This window comes from Antechinus flavipes, chromosome 1 (assembly GCF_016432865.1).
Source record: "Antechinus flavipes isolate AdamAnt ecotype Samford, QLD, Australia chromosome 1, AdamAnt_v2, whole genome shotgun sequence".
Classification (NCBI taxonomy): domain Eukaryota; kingdom Metazoa; phylum Chordata; class Mammalia; order Dasyuromorphia; family Dasyuridae; genus Antechinus; species Antechinus flavipes.
The window spans coordinates 253592260-253598259 of NC_067398.1; the positions used below are offsets into that span (position 1 = coordinate 253592260).

The 6000-nt window shown below is 51.5% G+C and overlaps 1 protein-coding gene across 2 annotated transcripts in view; it reads right to left on the minus strand.

Annotated features, from left to right (window-relative positions):
- Positions 1-4624, minus strand: part of ELFN1 (extracellular leucine rich repeat and fibronectin type III domain containing 1) — a 202020-nt gene extending 197396 nt beyond the window's left edge. For both annotated transcript variants that reach the window (XM_052000188.1, XM_052000170.1), the window contains exon 1: positions 4169-4624. The gene's annotated coding sequence lies outside the window, so the exon portion shown is untranslated. The remainder of the gene's footprint in view (positions 1-4168) is intronic.
- Positions 4625-6000: the final 1376 nt, after the last annotated feature.

Consider the following 6000-nt stretch of genomic DNA (forward strand, 5'->3'; position numbering starts at 1 on the left):
CGTTCGGTCTCATAAAATTAATCTTGGAACAGTAATCCCTAGGAGGATTGAGGAAGGGGTAAATCATAGTATCTTTCCTCAGGCTCCCTCCATTTTACCCTGAGGAACTCAGCTTCCAATGAACAGGAAGAATATCCTTAAAATTATAATGAAACCACCAAAAGTCAATATACTGGGGAGCAACGGTGAAAGGGAAGATGGCACAAACCCACCATCTTTTCCCCAGAACCAATGAGAATCTATAAGTTCCTTCAGTTTTTTGTTGTTGTTAAGCATCTGAAGGTGAAAATAACCTCATAGTTTGCCTTCACAACTGACTCCTTGAGCTGTTACTTGATTGCTAGCAAAGGGAAGGGCCCTTGAAGGTAGAGTCCAAAGTCCCCATCCACTGTCAGCAGGTCCTTAAGAATTGTTATAAGGAAAGACCAACTGGCAATCACTGGAAATTCTCTTCTGGGAAACAGGTCTTCTCCCTTGGCTCCAGGGCCTAATAAGTCTCTAAGAGGTTTCATTCTGCTTCCCACCTGACCTAACAAGTCCATCTCAGGAAGAAAGAGAAGGGGAAAACACAAGAAAAAGTAGATATTTCTAGAGAAACTAGCTTTAAAATCCTCTTTTTTTTCCTCCTCTGGGGGTCCAGCCCCATGAGCACTGACTTCCCAGAAGGAGGCAGAACCAAAATTGGGGTAGCTTTAGTCATAATGGGGTGAGGGAGGGCTGAAGGGATGGTGAGTGTTGATAAAGGAATTGAATTTTCTATAACAGTGAACAGCTGACCTTCCTAGTTTTCTTGTCTTCCTGGCTTCCCACTGCAGATTACAAAAGACTCAAAAGAGCTTTTAGAAGTCTTGTGGTTCTCCTCAAGCCTCTACTTCCGCCAAAGAACCCTCAACTCCACCTGCTTTGAACCCTCCCCTCCTTCAAGTTACTGGGTCCTCTCTTTTGCTATTTCTTCTATTTTCCAAAGTAAGCAAAAAAAGTAAGAATAGAATAGAAAGTGATATAGGGTTACTATTTGTCTGGAACATTGGAATAGAATTCTTACTTCTCTTTCCTGTCCCCCTCCCCCAAATTTTGAAGCACTTGGTCAGATCATGTCAGTTCACCCAAGAGTATGTCTTTACCCAGATCATGAAGTTATACTAAGGGTGAGGTCTCAAGGACATCTGAATTTTAGTATTTCACTGGATCTGCATCTTTAGGTGCAAGGAAAGCCTCTCTTTAATTACTGAGCGCCATCTTAGTCTTTAATTTGTATTCCCACTTCAATGGACAGAGCCTTTTGGAGAGCAAGCCAGAGCATTCAGGCCTAGGCTCTAGGTATTGGGCTGAGGTGAAAGGAAAAGCTATCTCTCTAGGAGTCTTGGGGAAAAGAGCCTTATTTTCACTCTACCCTCCCACCTAGAAGCAGGGTAAAGAGCTTCTGAAGGTTATCTCTACCCAGGGAAAAACCACTAGTTTAAGACAGAAAGAAGTTCCAAAAGTCACTGGAAAAAATAAACAGGCTTCTCTGGGCCTATAGAGTCCCTGGAGAAAGAGAAGAGATACTAGCTGATATCAAAGAAAATCAACTAATTATTTGGAATTAACATTATTGGGGAGGGGGAGCCTTACAGGGAAGAGATCCTATTCCAAACTGGGCTACATATGAGGAGAGAGATCTGATTCAGTTCTATTTTTGTAATATCTTCACCAACTACTTTCGGCTGGTCAGTACTCTCCAACCCAAGTGCCCTTCCTCACCCAAAAAATTACAACCTGACCTTCTAAAAAATGTTAATTCTTCAGTTGCCTCTCCTTCCCCCTTTTCCTCTCCTCCCTCAAGCCCCAGCCTCCTAATTGGCATCCTCCATGCTGATCATTAATTCTGTTACAGAGAAGGTGGCGCTATAGCCACATCTGTCAGGCACATTAAAGCAACTATATACACCCCCATACACACACTTCCGTCCCCCTCCTTCCTGCTACTAACTACTAAGATAAACTTAGAGGAGAAAAAATTTGTCCCTCCTCAACTCCGATGACTAGGATGGCGTTGGGATGCTTGGGGAGGGCAGAAAGTGGGGGCACCAGCAACCCACACACTCCTTTAGGCCCCAAGAAATTTCAACATAAGGGATGGGGGGTAGAGAAGATAATTTTTAAAAATGTCGTCCCACAACAGGGGGATATCAGTCTATTGTGTAAAGGGGAGGGGACAGAGCTCTCTAGGGAAGAGGAAGCTTGGGGGGGGGGAGACCGATTGCAGCTCAGACAAGTGAACCACCAACAATACACAGGGGATTTATTTTTAAAAGCTGAGAAAACTGGAATAAATCCCCTAAGGCGCAATGATAGCACCATCCTCCTGAGGGAGACCCAAGGCCTTAGGTCTACTGCAGAGGCTACTGGGTTCTTCTCCCCTCTATTCCCAAAAGCTTCCCTGACAACCCTCCTTCCTAAGAGCTTGTCCTATTCCTTTACTCCCTCTCAATCTCTTCGCTCCCTCATCAACACTCACGATTTTTTTATTCCCCTCTCCGCCCCCCCAGGTCTCCTAAATTCCCAACAGTTTCTCTTCTAATCTGCCCCTCAAACCCTTTGGGTAGCAGGAGTCCAACGGAACAAGAGGTGAGAATGGGTGGGTGGAGGGAACAAGGGACGGGAAGGGGAGGCAGTAATTGGTCCGCGAGAAACTTCCGTCCCCGCTGGTCGGGCAAACAGCTGTAGCGGAGCAGAGAAGTGGCGGCAGCTCCCAATCGGCCACCCCTCTCTTTCACCTAATCCTTCATATCCTGAGTCTCAGTAAACCAAAGACCTGCGTAGGATACCCTGGATAGGGGAGTAGAGTTGAGTAGGCCCAGAGGGTATTGGGACCCCTTCATAGTGGCAGATCCCTGGGCGAGTAATGAAGCACAATTTGATCCAGTTCAGGGCTAGGAAAAGTTTGGGGGTTGGGAGAACGACAGTGAGTTGAAAGGGGGGGATAGCAAGAGGTAAGAAGATGGGGGAAGGGTGAAGAGAGTGAGAGAGTGGGGACTAGTGCAGGGCGGGGGAATAGAGAAGGTTAGAAGGAAGAATTGGTGGGGTAGAGCTAGAGGAATTTGGGAGGGGGTGAGAGAGGAGAGAAAAAGGTGAACATTGAAGGAGCTTGTGGCCACCAGAGCCCGGCTCGGCTTCCCCAAGCAGTCTGAAGGAGCCAGTCAGGTCACAGGCTCCTATTAATAGCCCAGTGCTGGTTTTTCACACTTCGGCGATGCAGCCTTTGGGGCCAACGATGCCCTATACTGGGACTCAAAGCCCCCAAGAGCAGCTAGCTTCTGCATCCCGCAGGAGGCGCCCCCCAATCTGTGCATGGGGATGGGGCGCATCACTTCCCTTCTACCCCCTTCTTTCCATCCCTCCCCCACATCCTTCCCTGTAGTTGGATCCCAAAGCATCTTTGCTTCTCTAAATGAGGGGGGTGGGGGGAGAGAGTTGGTAAGGATATGTATGAGTGTATGTGTGTGTGTGAGCACGAGGGGAGGGTGAGGAGGTGGGAGAGTAGGGAGGAGATAGGTAGCCCGGATTGGTTCGGATTCTCCACAGACGAGACAGAGAACAGGAGATCCGAGACCCTCCAGACCGGTACCGCCTCCTTCTATCACCACTACCACCACCACCCCCGCCCCAGTTCCCCGAGCCCGGGGATCCACAGGACCCTGAAAGTTTGGGAATCTGCTGCTCCCGAGGGTTCCTCGAAGGGTCTAGGGGTACCATGGACTCAGGGGAGAGGTCTCGGGGCGCTGTTGGGGAAAATCGGTCTGATTCGAGTTCGTCAGCCGCCAACTTCGGGTACTCACCCCCCTCAAAGGGAGGGAACCCCGGAGTCGGAGAAGGAGACCGAGAAGGGAAGCGGGCACAGTGAAGGGACAGAGCTGCAGCAACGTGAGAGAAAGAAGGCTGAGCGGAAGCTAAAGCTTTAGGGGACGAAGAGTCAGGGTCCTGAGCGATTGGGGGGCGGTGACGGTAGCGAAGAGGCATCCCCTCAATCTTTCTAGCTCTCCCTTTACGATTCCTATATGAAAGCGATGCTTTCCTCTGAGGTGGGGTCCTGTCGGTCTGCCTCATTGCAGCAAGTGAAGGGACCTCTACACCCTAAAACACTCCCCCCTCCCATCCCGTCCCAGCCCCAGTCCCTCTCGCCTACCTGAACCCGGGGTGTCCTGGGGCGGGCTATGGGAGGGGGTGGGGTGCAGCTCCCGGAGAGCGCGCGCTGAGATCCCCAGCAGCGGGCAGAGGTGGCAGGTGGCGGAGGCTGTGGTGGCTGCTACGGCTTCCCCTCCTTCCTCCTCCTCTTCCTCCTCCCCAAGCTCCGGTGGCAGGTTCCTCCAAGACAAATCTCCCTCCCCCCCCCTCCCCTCCCGGGGCCGGGCTGGGCTTGGCCTGAGACTGGGAGAGGAGAGAGAGGAGAGGAGAGAAGAGAGGAAACCCAGCTGCAGCTCCAGACTGCGTCAAGAGCCAAAGAGAGACCCGGGAAGCCGCGGGGAGGTGGCGGCCACCAAGGCAAACGAGGCGGCTCCCGGTGCGCCGAGAGCCCAGTCCGGCAGCCGTGGAGCCGCCCCGGGCGCGAGCGTTCCAAGAGGCGGCGCCGGCGTTCCAGAGGGGCCCGCGGGTTCCGGCTCAGGCTCGGGCTCCGGCGCGGCGGCAGCGGCGGCGGCAGCGGCAGCGGCAGCGGCAGCGCGGGGATAGTAGCACATTCTTTCTGTGCGTGATCAAAGGTTTAATGTAGGAGCCCGTGCTGGGAGGGGGGAGGGGGGAAGGAGGAATGAGAGGGAGGGGGACGTGGAAGGAGGGGGAGGGGGACGTGGAAGGAGATGGGGGGGGTAGCTTCTCAAACCTCGAGTGGACTTGAGTGCGTCCCACTGGACTTAGGTTTAGGATATTTTTTTAAAGGGTGGGGTTGGAAGATGAAGTTGGAAAAAGGAAGATGGTGAAGTGGCGGGGGGAAGGGAGGAAGGTATAGGGTGGGCTGGGAAGTAGAGAGCTCCTCCCCCTCCCCTTCCCCGACTGTCTCTTCCTCTCAGACACCTCTCTTTCCCCGGACCCCTCTCTTCAACCAAACCGCTGGCGGGAGGGTGAACGACGAGGGGGACACAGGACTCGTTTTAAGTTGGGGGCGCGCACCAGATTCAGTTACTTTGGATATACGAGGGAACTTCGGGAATTGTTGAGAGGAGCAAGGGGACTGGGGCAAAGTAGAAGCCCATTTGCACATATAAGGTTTGTGTGACACAAAAGCAAGACCGAGTATACGCGCACTCGAGGACACATACACACAGACATCCCTTACCCAGAGGAGACACCATAAAAGTTGGCTCGAAGTAAATTCTTTATAACATATATGTCCGTATATGCCTAAGGCAGGTATGTGTCTGTAGACTGGGTTCACCCCACTGAGAAGGTTTTGTTCGAAGGCTTATGAGATTTCTCTTAGTCGTCTAGGATGAAATTTTCTCCAGTATTCCCTTCAGGGAGAATGTTTTTGATTCCCTTCACTGTTAGCAGCTCACGTCTAATACGATACCCTCTCTATATCCAACACGTCGCAGCCCAGATCGAGATAAAAAGCGAGGAAGGGAGCTGGCAGAACACTCCTAGGATTCTTTGCTCCCATGCTAGTGGTAGGGGGGATTTTGTGTGGCATCTGGGCAAATTCTGAGAAAAATCCTGCAAGAGGATCCCTTCTAAAATGCCCTCGCACTCCTTATGCCCAGGCTTGACTGGCTGTTCCAAGGCTAGGGGCCCACTGAGACATAAACCACGAAACAGAAGGACTTTATTCTGAAACCTTCAGTTATCTCAACTGGACGTAGTGATCCAGGCCTCAAACCCCGGGCAAAGACATTTATTTCCCCCTCCTCCTTTCCCCTTCCCCCTCCATTACTTTTTTTTTTTTTTTTTTTTAAATCCAATCCAGGCTCAAGAGCACCCCACCCTGCCCGAGCTCGGTTCTGCAGTTTTTCCACACGCCGGCCGAGG